The sequence below is a fragment of the Ranitomeya variabilis genome, chromosome 5 (genome assembly GCF_051348905.1).
Source record: "Ranitomeya variabilis isolate aRanVar5 chromosome 5, aRanVar5.hap1, whole genome shotgun sequence".
In the NCBI taxonomy this organism is placed as follows: domain Eukaryota; kingdom Metazoa; phylum Chordata; class Amphibia; order Anura; family Dendrobatidae; genus Ranitomeya; species Ranitomeya variabilis.
In genome coordinates this window covers 408780807-408799441 of record NC_135236.1, presented here as the reverse complement: position 1 = coordinate 408799441, position 18635 = coordinate 408780807, and the positions used below count along the sequence as shown (strand labels likewise).

Sequence of the window (18635 nt, the reverse complement as noted above, 5' to 3'; positions counted from 1 at the left end):
GGGGAGACTGAACCAAAGCTCAGGCCCAGTGTATAAAACAAGACAATGTAAGTGGCAGAAAGTGGCTGGCTGATATATGACAAACTAACAGGACAGAAGTATATCCACTTTGTGAGAATTTGAATCTCACTTTTTTTGGGAGGGAGACTGAACCAAAACTCAGGCCCAGTGTATAAAACAACACAATGTAAGTGGCAGAATGTGGCTGGCTGATATACAACAAACTAACAGGACAGAAGAATATCCACTTTGTGAGAATATGAATCTCACTTTTTTGGGGGGGACACTGAACCAAAACTTAGGCCCAGTGTAAAAAACAACACAATGTAAGTGGCAGAAAGTGGCTGGCTGATATACGACAAACTAACAGGACAGAAGTATATCCACTTTGTGAGTATTTGAATCTCACATTTTTTGGGGGAGACTGAACTAAAACTCAGGCCCAGTGTATAAAACAACACAATGTAAGTGGCAGAAAGTGGTTGGCTAATATACGACAAGCTAACAGGACAGAAGTTTATCCACTTTATAAGAATTTGAATCTCACTTTTTTTTTTGGGAGACTGAACCAAAACTCAGGCCCAGTGTATAAAACAACACAATGTAAGTGGCAGAAAGTGGCTGGCTGATATACGAAAAACTAACAGGACAGAAGGTAATCCACTTTGTGAGAATTTGAATCTCACTTTTTTTTTGGGGGGAGACTGAACCAAAACTCAGGCCAGTGTATAAAACAACACAATGTAAGTGGCAGAAAGTGGCTGGCTGATATACGACAAACTAACAGGACAGAAGTATATCCACTTTGTGAGAATCTGAATCTCACTTTTTTTGGGGGGAGACTGAACCAAAACTCAGGCCCAGTGTATAAAACAACACAATGTAAGTGGCAGAAAGTGGCTGGCTGATATACGACAAACTAACAGGACAGAAGTTTATCCACTTTGTGAGAAATTGAATCTCACTTTTTTGGGGGGGAGACTGAACCAAAACTCAGGCCCAGTGTATAAAACAACACAATGTAAGTGGCAGAAAGTGGCTGGCTCATATACGACAAGCTAACAGGACAGAAGTTTATCCACTTTGTAAGAATTTGAATCTCACTTTTTTGGGGGGAGACTGAACCAAAACTCAGGCCCAGTGTATAAAACAACACAATGTAAGTGGCAGAAAGTGGCTGGCTGATATACGACAAACTAACAGGACAGAAGTATATCCACTTTGTGAGAATTTGAATCTCACTTTTTTTGGGGGGAGACTGAACTAAAACTCAGGCCCAGTGTATAAAACAACACAATGTAAGTGGCAGAAAGTGGTTGGCTAATATACGACAAGCTAACAGGACAGAAGTTTATCCACTTTATAAGAATTTGAATCTCACTTTTTTTTTTGGGAGACTGAACCAAAACTCAGGCCCAGTGTATAAAACAACACAATGTAAGTGGCAGAAAGTGGCTGGCTGATATACGACAAACTAACAGGACAGAAGGTAATCCACTTTGTGAGAATTTGAATCTCACTTTTTTTTGGGGGGGAGACTGAACCAAAACTCAGGCCAGTGTATAAAACAACACAATGTAAGTGGCAGAAAGTGGCTGGCTGATATACAACAAACTAACAGGACAGAAGTATATCCACTTTGTGAGAATCTGAATCTCAACTTTTTGGGGGGGAGACTGAACCAAAACTCAGGCCCAGTGTATAAAACAACACAATGTAAGTGGCAGAAAGTGGCTGGCTGATATACGACAAACTAACAGGACAGAAGTTTATCCACTTTGTGAGAAATTGAATCTCACTTTTTTTGGGGGAGACTGAACCAAAACTCAGGCCCAGTGTATAAAACAACACAATGTAAGTGGCAGAATGTGGCTGGCTCATATACGACAAGCTAACAGGACAGAAGTTTATCCACTTTGTAAGAATTTGAATCTCACTTTTTTGGGGGGAGAATGAACAAAAACTCAGGCCCAGTGTATAAAACAACACAATGTAAGTGGCAGAAAGTGGCTGGCTGATATACAACAAACTAACAGGACAGAAGAATATCCACTTTGTGAGAATATGAATCTCACTTTTTTGGGGGGGAGACTGAACCAAAACTTAGGCCCAGTGTAAAATACAACACAATGTAAGTGGCAGAAAGTGGCTGGCTGATATACGACAAACTAACAGGACATAAGTTTATCCACTTTGTGAGAATTTGAATCTCACTTTTTTGGGGGGAGACTGAACCAAAATTCAGGCCCAGTGTATAAAACAACACAATGTAAGTGGCAGAAAGTGGCTGGCTGATATACGACAAACTAACAGGACAGAAGTATATCCACTTTGTGAAAATTTGAATCTCACATTTTTTGGGGGAGACTGAACTAAAACTCAGGCCCAGTGTATAAAACAACACAATGTAAGTGGCAGAAAGTGGTTGGCTAATATACGACAAGCTAACAGGACAGAAGTTTATCCACTTTATAAGAATTTGAATCTCACTTTTTTTTTTGGGAGACTGAACCAAAACTCAGGCCCAGTGTATAAAACAACACAATGTAAGTGGCAGAAAGTGGCTGGCTGATATACGAAAAACTAACAGGACAGAAGGTAATCCACTTTGTGAGAATTTGAATCTCACTTTTTTTTGGGGGGGAGACTGAACCAAAACTCAGGCCAGTGTATAAAACAACACAATGTAAGTGGCAGAAAGTGGCTGGCTGATATACGACAAACTAACAGGACAGAAGTATATCCACTTTGTGAGAATCTGAATCTCACTTTTTTGGGGGGGAGACTGAACCAAAACTCAGGCCCAGTGTATAAAACAACACAATGTAAGTGGCAGAAAGTGGCTGGCTGATATACGACAAACTAACAGGACAGAAGTTTATCCACTTTGTGAGAAATTGAATCTCACTTTTTTGGGGGGGAGACTGAACCAAAACTCAGGCCCAGTGTATAAAACAACACAATGTAAGTGGCAGAAAGTGGCTGGCTCATATACGACAAGCTAACAGGACAGAAGTTTATCCACTTTGTAAGAATTTGAATCTCACTTTTTTGGGGGGAGACTGAACCAAAACTCAGGCCCAGTGTATAAAACAACACAATGTAAGTGGCAGAAAGTGGCTGGCTGATATACGACAAACTAACAGGACAGAAGTATATCCACTTTGTGAGAATTTGAATCTCACTTTTTTTGGGGGGAGACTGAACTAAAACTCAGGCCCAGTGTATAAAACAACACAATGTAAGTGGCAGAAAGTGGTTGGCTAATATACGACAAGCTAACAGGACAGAAGTTTATCCACTTTATAAGAATTTGAATCTCACTTTTTTTTTTGGGAGACTGAACCAAAACTCAGGCCCAGTGTATAAAACAACACAATGTAAGTGGCAGAAAGTGGCTGGCTGATATACGACAAACTAACAGGACAGAAGGTAATCCACTTTGTGAGAATTTGAATCTCACTTTTTTTTGGGGGGGAGACTGAACCAAAACTCAGGCCAGTGTATAAAACAACACAATGTAAGTGGCAGAAAGTGGCTGGCTGATATACAACAAACTAACAGGACAGAAGTATATCCACTTTGTGAGAATCTGAATCTCACCTTTTTGGGGGGGAGACTGAACCAAAACTCAGGCCCAGTGTATAAAACAACACAATGTAAGTGGCAGAAAGTGGCTGGCTGATATACGACAAACTAACAGGACAGAAGTTTATCCACTTTGTGAGAAATTGAATCTCACTTTTTTTTGGGGGGGAGACTGAACCAAAACTCAGGCCCAGTGTATAAAACAACACAATGTAAGTGGCAGAATGTGGCTGGCTCATATACGACAAGCTAACAGGACAGAAGTTTATCCACTTTGTAAGAATTTGAATCTCACTTTTTTGGGGGGAGAATGAACAAAAACTCAGGCCCAGTGTATAAAACAACACAATGTAAGTGGCAGAAAGTGGCTGGCTGATATACGACAAACTAACAGGACAGAAGTTTATCCACTTTGTGAGAATTTGAATCTCACTTTTTTGGGGGGGAGACTGAACCAAAACTCAGGCCCAGTGTATAAAACAACACAATGTAAGTGGCAGAAAGTGGCTGGCTGATATACGACAAACTAACAGGACTGAAGTATATCCACTTTGTGAGAATTTGAATCTCACATTTTTGGGGGGAGACTGAACCAAAACTCAGGCCCAGTGTATAAAACAACATAATGTAAGTGTCAGAAAGTGGCTGGCTGATATACGACAAACTAACAGGATAGAAGTTTATCCACTTTGTGAGAATTTGAATCTCACTTTTTTGGGGGGAGACTGAACCAAAACTCAGGCCCAGTGTATAAAGCAACACAATGTAAGTGGCAGAAAGTGGCTGGCTGATATACGACAAACTAACAGGACAGAAGGTTATCCACTTTGTGAGAATTTGAATCTCACTTTTTTGGGGGGAGACTGAACCAAAACTCAGGCCAGTGTATAAAACAACACAATGTAAGTGGCAGAAAGTGGCTGGCTGATATACGACAAACTAACAGGACAGAAGTTTATCCACTTTGTGAGAAATTGAATCTCACTTTTTTGGGGGGGAGACTGAACCAAAACTCAGGCCCAGTGTATAAAACAACACAATGTAAGTGGCAGAAAGTGGCTGGCTCATATACGACAAGCTAACAGGACAGAAGTTTATCCACTTTGTAAGAATTTGAATCTCACTTTTTTGGGGGGAGACTGAACCAAAACTCAGGCCCAGTGTATAAAACAACACAATGTAAGTGGCAGAAAGTGGCTGGCTGATATACGACAAACTAACAGGACAGAAGTATATCCACTTTGTGAGAATTTGAATCTCACTTTTTTTGGGGGGAGACTGAACTAAAACTCAGGCCCAGTGTATAAAACAACACAATGTAAGTGGCAGAAAGTGGTTGGCTAATATACGTCAAGCTAACAGGACAGAAGTTTATCCACTTTATAAGAATTTGAATCTCACTTTTTTTTTGGGGAGACTGAACCAAAACTCAGGCCCAGTGTATAAAACAACACAATGTAAGTGGCAGAAAGTGGCTGGCTGATATACGACAAACTAACAGGACAGAAGGTAATCCACTTTGTGAGAATTTGAATCTCACTTTTTTTTGGGGGGGAGACTGAACCAAAACTCAGGCCAGTGTATAAAACAACACAATGTAAGTGGCAGAAAGTGGCTGGCTGATATACAACAAACTAACAGGACAGAAGTATATCCACTTTGTGAGAATCTGAATCTCACCTTTTTGGGGGGGAGACTGAACCAAAACTCAGGCCCAGTGTATAAAACAACACAATGTAAGTGGCAGAAAGTGGCTGGCTGATATACGACAAACTAACAGGACAGAAGTTTATCCACTTTGTGAGAAATTGAATCTCACTTTGTTTGGGGGAGACTGAACCAAAACTCAGGCCCAGTGTATAAAACAACACAATGTAAGTGGCAGAATGTGGCTGGCTCATATACGACAAGCTAACAGGACAGAAGTTTATCCACTTTGTAAGAATTTGAATCTCACTTTTTTGGGGGGAGAATGAACAAAAACTCAGGCCCAGTGTATAAAACAACACAATGTAAGTGGCAGAAAGTGGCTGGCTGATATACGACAAACTAACAGGATAGAAGTTTATCCACTTTGTGAGAATTTGAATCTCACTTTTTTGGGGGGAGACTGAACCAAAACTCAGGCCCAGTGTATAAAGCAACACAATGTAAGTGGCAGAAAGTGGCTGGCTGATATACGACAAACTAACAGGACAGAAGGTTATCCACTTTGTGAGAATTTGAATCTCACTTTTTTGGGGGGAGACTGAACCAAAACTCAGGCTCAGTGTATAAAACAACACAATGTAAGTGGCTGGCTGATATACAACAAACTAACAGGACAGAAGTTTATCCACTTTGTGAGAATCTGAATCTCACTTTTTTTTGTGGGAGACTGAACGAAAACTCAGGCCCAGTGTATAAAACAACTCAATGTAAGTGGCAGAAAGTGGCTGGAAGATATATGAAAAAATGCAAGGACTGTAGTACAATTTCAATCTCCCTACAATGATCTCAGGACAAGTATGGCAGCAATAAAAAGGACTGCTGCACACAAACAAATCTTGGACAAATAAACAAGATAACTGTGCAGAAAGGAGCAACAGGATTTTTTCTTTTAAAAAAGCAGTTGGTTTGCACAGCAGCGTGCAAACAGCAGTGCGGCTATCAGGGAGCCTTATAAGGCAGCCTAATAAGCTACAGAGCTGATGCACAAAAATATAGCCTCCACTGTCCCTGCAAAAAAAAGGTGGTGTTGGACAGTGGAAATTGCTACAGCACAAGCAGTTTGGGGGTTAATCTTCCCTCCCTAACTATATCCGTTCTTCTGACGAAGCTGCAGCAACCTCTCCCTATGCTAAGATCGGCAGAAGTAAGATGGCGGTCGGCGTGCACGCCACTTTATAGCCCCGGTGACACCGCAGAAAGCAAGCCAATCACTGTCATGCCCTTCTCTAAGATGGTGGGGACCGAGACCTATGTCATCACGCTGCCCACACTCTGCGTCCTCCTTCACTGGCTGAAAATTGGCGCTGAAAGTGTCATATGAAACGCGACTTTGGCGCGCTGATCGCTGACCGCATGGCCGATCCCACACTAGGATCGGGTCGGGTTTCATGAAACCCGACTTTGCCGAAAGTCGACGATTTTTGAATTTGTTCGATCCGTTTTGCTCAACCCTAGTTAAGACTGCTTAAGGCCCTGTCACGATTGTTCAAACCTCACTTATTGGCCCACCATCTCAGGGGCCCTCTGGGGGATTCCCTGGTCCCTCGGTGGGCCAGTTTGAGCCATATAGCCGTATATATATCCAGATACAGCAAAGAGGTATTTTTTTGCATTCTTGCGTACATATGTCATGGCCTGCACACAGACTGTGATCCACAGACCAGATGCAGGTCTATTAACCCAAACTCCAGGTCAGTAGGATACCTGTGGCCAGTCCATGCTTCGAAAGTCAGTATACGGACCCTAACACATGGATGGGTGAGTTCGGCAAAGCTCAACTCTGTGCTTCCATCTTGAAGAGCAGGCACTGATAAGACTCAGTGTCATCACCATGAGGAATGGTATAAATGTTATTTTCTGATTTTTGCATCAGGCTCAGACCCTGGACAATTAAGGTGCTGTAATGTTTAGTTAGTAACTTGATTGCAGAGTTATTTTGCTATAATGTTATTTACTTGCTTTGACATGTATAAAGATAATAAAGCTGCATGCAGCCAGATTTGAACCTATTTCGCAGCTTCATGGGCCAAACATCTATCCACAGGGTATGCCATAATTGTTGGAGATGCTGGTTTTTGGAGCAGCAATCCTCTAATCTACCATTCTGACTTACAACCTACATGCAGTGTGACAGGAAAGGTGTTTCCATTGATGCCAGCTGTCCCCATCCATTCCCTGCCCTGAGTGCTTGAGTGCAGCCAACGCACTGGTTTCCATGCTTAGACCTCTCTAGAGTTTTATTCATTGACTGGGGCAGGATAAAAAGTGGTAGTGAATGTTTGAAATGGTTACTACAGTATATCATATGGTTAGATGACACAATGTACAGGGAGTACTTTTTTACATTATTGTCTTCAACATTTTATTTTTATTGCAAGTACATTGCAGTCAGAAATTTCAGGAATACCTCAAAATATTTAAGTAAAACAAGTGGCATATTTATTTATTTTTTATTTGGTTTAATACTACTATAACTCCAGTTGACATGTATAAACCCGCAACATTACACTAGAATACGAGGCATTCTCAGTATATTCTTAAGTGACATTTCACATATGTTCTTTCTCTCATCTTATGTATATCATCTCTAAACAAACAGAATGTGAATTATGCTGGCTGGTTTCCATAAAATAGGTTTCAAGAAGTTTATCAATGTACTTCATCAACTGACACATTCATTAGAAATGTTTATAAATAGTATCTGGCATCAAAATGTCAGGGCACGAAAATATATTATCTTATCATTCTGCATGACAGAAAAAATAATGGCAGATGGGGCGCACTTTAATTGATTTAATGAAACTGCCAATCTGTTGGGTTTTGCTTAATCTGATCAGTACTGAGATAGAATTATATTTGATTATGATGACACTAGTATTATCCAAATGGGGCACATTTATCTTTAACTCTTTAACAGCCATCCATCTTAAAGGGGTATTCCAGGCTCAAGAAAAATGTATGCCGTCCTCACTATTTCCAGTGCAAGTGGGTATTACATGCTGATTAGATTCTCATCTGCTTCTCTCAATCAAAAATGCCAACTAGAGTCTCATCCATTTCACTAATAGAAAATGGAATGAAGCGGATGAGAATCTAGTCAGCATGTGACCCCAGCTATGCAGTTTGCATACTAGCAGTCACATGACTATCCACTCGTGCTGCAAATACATGGGGAGTCGTGACAATGTGCACATTGCACGCTGTCACAATACCCTAATACCCTGCCTGACCTGGCACATTTTCCCTTTTTTTTTGTACATTACACTTATAGCAGCTCTAAATATTTTTCCTGTTCAGATATTCAAAGAATTTTTTTCTCTTTTTCACAATACATGAGACTTAATTTTTTGTCATTCTCATATTCCTTTTTAGACTTATATCAGAAAAAATGGAAAAAATAGGACATTTTTCCAGTTTATTTTTATAACCACAAAGTACCACTAAAATATTTTAAGCTGTATGCCCCTTTTTGCAGAAATTATTTTTATTTGCCCCCCCCCCATGAGGTATTAAAAGGCCTTTTCAAAGATGGTGGTGGTGGTAATTTTAAGAGATTAACATGTTTTTATTACTATTATTATTATTACTGATGTCTCCTGTATAATAGCCCCAGTTACAGGGGAATTTGATATAGCAGAGCTGACTGGCTCTCCTAGGACTCAGCAGCTCCCATTTTCTCCCGACACCTAAAAATCACATAATCACTGGGTTCAGAGGAGGAAGTTCTGACAGCTCGTTCAACGTTGTGTATACAGAGACCGGGAAGTTGGGAGTGTCTGACACATGGCTCGCCACTCACCTCTTCACCTGCACGATTTGTGTATATGTGTGTATATATATATATATATATATATATATATATATATACCGTATATATACATAGCTGAGACACATGGTAAACAGAAATAAAAAAAATAAATAGAAAAAAGTTTCCCGGTTGCTACTCTTTCAGATTGGAAGCAAGCTTTCTATTTGGGGCACTTCTAATAGTAAAATCATGAATGTTCCAAAGATGAATAAAAAAAACACATACGTTTCAGGCTGTTTGCATATCATATGAAACCCTTCTACTTTTAAATGCAGCGTAATCTGACTGGCGGTGCATGTTTCAAATCCAAAACACATCAATTTCTCTTGAGATTTCTGTGCAGAATTTCCACATAGGCCGGAGTCACACTACCGTAGAATACGGCCAAGTGCTATGCGAGAAAACATCACATAGCACTCAGCCCAGTGTTACTCTATTGGGCAAATCAGCGTTTTTTTTCTCAGGTGTATTCGGTGTGCGTGTAAAACACAGCAGGCTGTGATTGTACGCGTATATTGTCCGAGACTCGCCTATGCAAGCCTATGGGTGTAAGAAAAAAAATCGCAAAGCATTTGGACTATGCGAGTTCTGTCCAATTTTTACACACCGATTTCCTTTGTAATTCATCTGCCACATACAGCAATATCACAGCATGACAGGTTAGAGTAGAATAGATATATACACATAGAATACATAGATATAAAGATGTCAGTGACATATGCAGTGGGTACGGAAAGTATTCAGACCCCTTTAAATTTTTCACTCTTTGTTTCATTACAGCCATTTAGTAAATAAAAAAAAGTTCATTTTTTCTCATTAATGTACACTCTACACTCCATCTTGACTGAAAAAGAAAACCCAGAAATGTAGAAATGTTTGCAATTTTATTATAAAAGAAAAACTGAAATATCACATGGTCATAAGTATTCAGACCCTTTGCTCAGACTCACATATTTAAGTCACATGCTGTCCATTTCCTTGTGATCCTCCTTGAGATGGTTCTACTCCTTCATTGGAGTCCAGCTGTGTTTAATTAAACTGATAGGACTTGATTTGGAAGGGCACACACCTGTATATATAAGAGCTCACAGCTCACAGTGCATGTCAGACCAAATGAAAATCATGAGGTCAAAGGAACTGGGCAAGGAGCTCAGAGACAGAATTGTGGCAAGGCACAGCTCTGGGCAAGGTTATAAAATAATTTATGCAGTACTCAAGGTTCCTAAGAGCACAGTGGCCTCCATAATCCTTAATTGTAAGAAGTTTGGTACCACCTGAAGACTTCCTAGACCTGGCCATCCAGCCAAACTGAGCAATCGTGGGAGAAGAGCCTTGGTGAGAGAGGTAAAGAAGAACTCATGGCTGTACTAGCTCAAAAGGCTGCTTCTACTCAATATTGAGCAAAGGTTCTGAATACTTATGACCATGTGATGTTTCAGGGGGCCGCCTTTATATTGTCAGGTGACCTCAAGCCCAGAGGTTAGTAATGGAGATGCATCTATAAGATGCCCCCATTACTAATCCCATAGTCATTTTGTATAAAAACAACCACACCCAGAATAAAGTCCTTTCATTGATAGAATGACGCAGACTCCTTTAATAAATCTTAATTACACCATACTTACGACATCACCCATTCCAGAGATTTGTACCTGGGCCTTATAAGCATCCTATAAAGACATAGGTGTTCACCACCCATACAATAATATCCTCATACTGGCCCTCTCCTGTAATAAGGTCTCCTATCCTGGCTCTTAATTAATAATGACCTCTATCCTCAGTCCTTTGCTGCAATAATTTTCCCCATCCTGGCCATTTTATTTCAGAATAGCCCCCATCCTGGCCCCTGCTCAGTAGTTCCCTCTTCATTTTTGTCTTTCCTTCTAGCTTCTGAGAGCACTAGCTTTTAATTTTCGGTCTACACAGATGTAAGGGGCTTGCATTTCTGCAGCATAAACACTAGTTTTTATCAGTATCATTTGGAGTTTACATTTGACTGTTATACCTTTTTTGCCGGGAGGTGAGCTTATTACAAACAGCAGTTCTGTCATTTTTTTAAAAAAATAATAAGTAATATAACATTTTTTTTTGTTAAGACAGTTCCTGTAGGTGCTCTCATATGTTCAAAGATTCAGAACCGTGCATTATTTTTGGCAGATCAGTCTTTTTTGTGGGGTCTGTTAGCTATGAGAATACCAGCAAAAACAGCAGAAAAATAACTATAGCAGTGTAAAAATATGTTCCTTCTCCAGGACCTACATATTGATGATTTATCTTTAGGCTAGGCCATCAATATCAGATTGGTGGTGGCTTGACATCTGGCACCTATATTGTTTGGCTTTTTGCAGCTCCCATGGTGTTCAAATGTACTCAGCATACAGAGCAAGAAAAGCACAACTCTTTACACTATATAGTGTCCATTTTAGGTACTTCAGCTTAACTCCTATTGAAGTGATTTGAAGCTGAGCTGCAGTTCCTGAAAATGTGCATTACAGTGTACAAAACTCTACACTGTCTACATCCAGCCACAATGGGAGCTGCAAACAGCTGATTATGAGGAAGCCCGGCAGGGTTGCCAACTTTCCAGAAATTCTAGGACAGCCCGTAAAAATAAGGCACTTTTTTGCCCTGTCCATAAAAAAAATGTAGGGCATCCGTGGTAATTTTTGAGGCTAAAGAACCTTCTGCAGAATATTTTAACTGTAATGATCATTTTACAGTGAATGAATGCAGCTGATGTCTCATATCATAATTATAGGCATGGCAGGTAGACATGGATCACTTATAATCATAAGGATTTATCAAGGTTTTCCAATGTGTCCGTAAAAATATTGTCTGCCTGTGATTTTTTGATAAGCTGTCTAGAACAAATAAAAAGTCAAGTTGTCAACTCTGGAGCCGGATGTTGGACTGATCCGATATTGATGGCCTATCATAGAGATAGATCCATAATATATAAGTCCAGGACTTCTATATGGTAAGGAACATATTGTAAGGAACATATACATTATTTCAAGGAACATCTTCTGCTCTGGCTATGGCTGGCTGTAGAGCACCCAGTTTTCTTTTTCAGCATTGATGATACATATTTTAATTTGAACAATAAGATTATTTTCTGGATTTCAGATTTACAGTTAATATAAACTCAGAGAAATACTTTCTTCTTACAAATAAGCTGCTTATGCTTTAATCATACCAGTAATTATATTTTTTCCCATTAAGTCTATTGAGATCTCATTTACCGTTTGTACTAAAATAAAAGAACATGAGCATTTGCTGTATTAAATTAGATCTGCTATAAGCAGTGAATTCCACTCTATTGAATATTTTAATTTACAAAAGAATCTTCTTAACAATAACATTTTAAATATTTTGATACTTATCTTTATGAGTCTAATAAAATATACCAAATATAGTTACATATACGTAAATTGGGACATTTTCAAAAATGAGCAATATTTTATTGAAACATTATTTGATAGAGGACAACTAATTTAAAAGCATTAAAACACTCGAAATGTAGTAATTATAGTCTTTTTAAAGAGGTTATCCAGGCACAATATATTGATGACTTTTCTATGGAATAGCAAAATAGTAGACAACGTCCAGTAGGTAATGAAGTTCAAAACATCTTTTTTCTGCCATACACAGGATGCGACGTTTTGACCTATCAACAGGTCTTTTTAAAGCATGCAAAACAGTGCAGCACAGTAGGTTTCAATAGTATACCCAATTAGACAGAACAGTGATCAAAATTCAGGGCTCCAGATATATCCACCCTTGGCGTCTTTATATGTGAGAATGCCCTGATCTGCTGTTTTATCCTTTTCGAAGAGTGCTTGGAACTAACCCTACACATTTGTTATCCATAAAATAGGTAATTAATATAAGATTGGTTGGGGTCCCACAACAGGCAACCCCACCAATCAGCTTTTATTTGATCTAATGGCAGTCGGATCTAAAAAAAAACAACAACAATTTAATTGGACCCATTCAATGTGTAGCAGCAGCTGCCAGGTACTGCAGAATGGCCCCTATGACAAGATTAAGGAGTATACAGTTTTTCCCTATGGCAGGTGCTGGGTGTTTGTCCCCCACCAATCTAATACAGATAATTTATTAGGATACTGTGCCCGGACAACCCCTTTAATCACCAATTTACATGTCTGAGGATGGTCCATTAGTGTCCGCAGGTTAATTCCACATCCGAAATGGTTAGATTTCTGCCAGCTAAAATAACCCATTAATTGGTAGTGGAATTACATGAATTCTGTCTGGACTGGAATCCATAGCATATCCATGACAGAATCCGTAATACATGAATATGGCTTCAGAGAGAAAAATCTCTAAAACTGTATAAAATAATAAATATTTTATTACTAGAGAGCAATAATTTTGTAAACATAATTAAATAGTATCGTGATATTTCAGTGAACATTACTTATTTTGATTCCATGAAGTGTGCAGTAAAACGGCTTGGGATAATTAATTTAAAAGGAATGTTATTAATCTCAATTAGGATGCAGCTCATTAAGAGGCATTGACCACATAACATTTAGAGATTAAGGGCTTGCGTTTTTTTTATTGTTTCCATCCTGAACATAATTACTTATATCCAAACACTAATTAAAACTACTTTAATTGTCATCAAACATTTCAGATGTACCTTACAAAGTCATGTTACTAGTGTAGGGAAATAGGGTCATGACCATAAGCTTTCAGAAAACTGAAATCATTTTCTAGATGCTTTTAGGAATAGAGACCTGATTTAGAAAGTTCAGAAATTGTGCTGATTCATATCCTGCAGTTTCTGTTCTACTGAAGATGGAAAACATATATTACTGTATGCCGTTACTTTCCAGTGTATTGCCATCATAAACCGCAATACATGATCTATTCATTTGCCAAATTTAGTTTTTTAGATATTTTTGTACATTTTAGTTCTCCAATTTCTATACCTGAATAAGATTCTGCTAGTTAGTTAAAAGAGTTTTTCCAGTCTTAGTGTACAAGTCTAAAACTCTATAAAACGTGCAAGAGTTCAACAGGATACACATAAGCTTTTCGCATTTATGAGGGGAAAGATAGCCAACTACACCCATCAGGATGTCCTTCTTATCTGGGTACAGGAAATATATATATCTTGGTACCGTGTTAGCCAGTAGATAGAAAAATATTTAGAATTGAGAGTCCACAGTGTTAGGGTTGGCGGAACGCACTGAATATATATATATGAGACAGTTGGTGTGTTCGCAACCCGGGGTCCACCGTGCAGGAGAGAAACCTGCTGCTAGTAATAGGCGGCACTATATGTCAGTATTAGCGAACTCTGTTACTTCACAGATTCGCTAGAATAACAAGACGCTGTGCCCTGTTAACCTCACAGAGGAACACAGCTACCAAACAGAGCAAAACTGTGGTCATGCAGTTAGCATAGCAGACAAACAACTCCTCACCGGAGGTGTTGGTATTCTAGGGGCTTATTTCAGCGAAGGCCCTAAAGCCAAACATACAAACTCCTCACCGGATGTGCCGTATTCTAGGGGCTTATTTCAGCCAAACCCTGACCACATACAAACATGACCACACTGGCGCTGAGCTCTTTAACATTGGTTTGATACTAGCGCATGGCCGTGCGGACCTTTTATAGTTTTAGCACTCAAGGACCTTCCTAGTGGTCCAACAGGAACCGCTTCAGGACCTGCACATGTGACCCCCGACCTCCAATAGGAGATCGTCCCGTGGGCATGCCCAGTATGGGAAAAGCAGGACTTAGTCCCAGAAAGATCTGCTCGCTGCTGATCAGCGCTGGCTACAAAGGCAGAGCCTGGAAGAACAGTAGTCATCAGTCGCCCAGTATCAGCCTGAGTCAGACGCTGGGACCGATGTCTCCACTGAGCAGGCTCCACTGTGGCTGGAGAAGAATGGGAGACCGCAGCGGAGATGGTTCGAGATTCCCCCTGTGCAGAGGCGGGAACTCGACACCTAACACTGTGGTTGATACCTTTTAATGGCTAACTGAAAAGATGGTAACAAATTGCAAGCTTTTGAGACTACTCAGGTCTCTTCATCAGGCATAGACTGAAGCAAATTCTGAAGAATCACATATTTATACACAACACAGCACAGAACTGTCATTATGGGAGAGTGATAAATGATAAACAGTTGTGTCCATAAATATTGGAAAATAAATTTATGACAACCTTTGACACACTTAGTGCAGGAATGAATGTGTCGCATGGATTTATGTCTTTTTACATCAGTTGAGGAATTTGCACTTCAGACCATGTGGGGTCATTATAACAGAACCAGACCCCAATCAGAGGACAACAAAACAGTCACTCCTAATCTAGAAACTTTCCAATATTTATGGACACAACTGTTTGTCACTTATCACTCTCCCATAATGACAGTTCTGTGCTGTGTTGTGTATAAATATGTGATTCTTCAGAATTTGCTTTAGTCTGTGCCTGATGAAGAGACCTGAGTAGTCTCAAAAGCTTGCAATTTGTTACCATCCTTTCACTTAGTCATTAAAAGGTATCAACAACTGAGGACTCTCAATTCTAAATATTTTTCTTCTTATCTGGGTACATTTGGAAAAATCGTTTGGCAGCTGATAAGTCCAGTTAAAAAAAGGCTATAATCTGTATGTTGACAATTACTACACCAGCATCCTGCTATTTAAAAGTCTTGTTGTCCTCAACATAGAGGATTGTGGAACCATTCATAAAAACCATCAGGGGTTTCCAAAATCATTGGTCAACAAAAGGTTCCAATAGGGGCAGTCAGGGGCTTTATGCAATGGAGAGCTGCTTATGCTCAAGTATATAAGAATAAGAAAGATATTTTTATCCTCAGTTTGATCCACATAGATTCCACAAAGGCTATTGTAGAACTAGGATCCACTACCCCAAAACAAAAACCTGTGTCAGTCATTGAATGCAACAAATGCATGCAGGGTGTGAACCTTGCAGACCAGGTTTTACAGCCATAACAGGTACCAAGAAAATCATTTACCTGGTACAAAAAGTTAGTTATTTACTTGTTTTAGGTGGCCACATATAATTATTTTGTGAAAAAAAACAGGAAATTCAGATACTTTCCTGGATTAACAGGAAAAAGTCATTGAAAATCTTGTTTTTGCAAATGTTGGCCCCGCTCATCCATTAGAATCAGAAGATGTCAAAAGATAACTGAGCGACATTTTATTGCACTCATTCCAGGAACATCTTCTCTGGGGGTTCTGTCTTGTTTCTACAAGACAGAACCCCCAGAGAAGATGTTGTGTATGTACCAAGAGAGGAATGAGGTGTGATACCCGCTATTATTGCCTACATTGCTCATCATTAAAAGCCTTATGCCTCACTGACTGCTTTAAAATCTTCCAAACAGAACCACGTTGTTAAGCTATTAATTTATCCAATTTTGTCATTCAAACATATGTTTTATTTAGTGAATGACAAATTGGAGTAGAGCTCCCTTATCAAAACAGAAGCTGTGCACAATATATTGGGCACTATAATGGCATATTTGCCATTTTTGCTCTAAAACATCCACTGCGTGCTTGTTTCAGGAAGTCATCCATGGGGTGAAAATAGTCACTTCACCCGTTAATGCATTCCAAGAGGGGTGTAATTTCCAAAGTGGGGTCACTTCAGGGGGATTTTGCTGTTCTGGCACTTAGTGGCTCTGCAAATGGAGTCCACAAACTATTCTAAGAAAATCTGTGCTCCAATAGTCAAATAGCACTTCTTCCTTCCACAGTCCTGCAGTACATCCACATATTGGGTATTGCAAACATTGTTAGACAAATTAAAGGGCCACTTTTACATTTTTTCCATGTGAAAATGTAAAATCTAGGGTTAAAATAAAATTTTAGTGGTAAAAATGTAATTATTTTTTCTTCACCACTCAATGATATAAAATTCTATGAAACAGCTGTGGTGTCAGTATGATCACTGCACTACTGCATGAATTTATTCAAGGGAGTAGGCTGTAAAATTGGGTCATTTATAGGGGGTTCTGCTGTTCTGGCACCTCAGGAGCTCTACCAATGTGACATGTCACCCACAAACAATTCCAGCAAAATCTGCTCTCCAATATGGCACTCCTTCCCTTCTGAGCTTTGTAATGTGGCTGAAATGTAGTTTCGAACCACATATGAGATATTGGCATACTCAGGATAAATTGCACAATCTACTGTAGGGTCAATTTTCTCTTTTTACCCTTGTGAAAATAAGAAATTTGAGGCTAAATCAACTTTTACCTGAAAAAATCATAATATTTCATTTTCACGCTCTAATATTTTAAAATTCTCTAAGGCGCCTATGGCATCAAGATGGTCATCACAACAGCAGTCTGGATTTTCCCGCTGCGCGGGATGGATCCCAGGCCGTGTCCAGTGCTGTGGTCTCTCATTTGGTCCTGGCCACTGGGACTGCCACTCAGCATGGACGTCGGTCCCAGCATCTTGCTCAGGCTCGTGCCACACATTTGGTTACTGCTGGCTCTCCAGTCAAGTCTATGATAACCAGTGTATTGCACGTGCCACATTGCATACCGAAGTCTGAGTCCGGAAATCACTTTACTAAGCATGTCTGTGATGTGGCGCCTTTTCATTGGTGCTCGGACATCGCCTGCTCTGGTGATGTGTCAGCTCTGGATTGGCCCATGGGCGATGTCAGTGTGAGTGTTTGGGGTGGAGCTTTGGGTATAAAAGGCTCCCAGCGACAGCCAGGGGGGCGCTAGTGTCATTTATGTTCAGCTATGTGAGAGGAGACTCTACCACTCTGCCTGCAAGTCTTGTATGTCTGCCTAGCTTCGGAACTGTACACTTAGGTAAGCAGCTAGTGTCAGTGGGGGTAATTAGCCGCTTGGTTTAGCATCTGATTCCTACAGGTGTGCGGTTAGCACAGTAGAGTTCCAGAGCAAGCACAACCCTAGTCAGGATATTAATCACAGAGCATCTGTTCTGTGTGCGAGTGACACAGCTCAGTTGCAGAGCATCACTTTTGTTTCTGTGTGTGAGTGACACAGCTCAGTTGCAGAGCATCTCTTTCGTTCGCCGTGTGTTCCATCATTGTACTCTAGCAGCAATTTTCCATCTCTGAATGGTGGCCCCCGGTTGTGAATGTGCTTTATTTATTTTATTTAGTGCAATCTGCCTACCCCAACAGGGGGTTTCCACTGTTTAGGTTTTCCACCACATTTTCTCCTTTTACACTTGTGAAAATGAAAACCTTGGGACTAAAATAAATTGTTTTCCTTCCACATTGCTTTAATTCCTGTGAAGCACCTGAAGGGTCAATAAACTTCTTGTATGAGGTTTTGACCACTTTGATGGGTGCAGTTTTTAGTATTGTCACATTTGGGTATTTTTTGCCATAAAGGTCCCTCAAAGTCACTTCAAACATGAAGTGGTCCCTAAAAAAATGGTTTTATAAATTTTGTTGGAAAAATTCTAACTTCCTAACAAAACTAAATTATGTTTCAAACATTATGCCAATGTAAAGTAGACATGTTGGAA

The 18635-nt window shown here is 39.8% G+C and overlaps 1 protein-coding gene across 2 annotated transcripts in view; it reads left to right on the top strand.

Moving 5' to 3' along the window:
• Positions 1-18635, top strand: part of TMEM117 (transmembrane protein 117) — a 606553-nt gene that overhangs the window by 309289 nt on the left and 278629 nt on the right. The gene's annotated exons all lie outside the window — the stretch shown is intronic.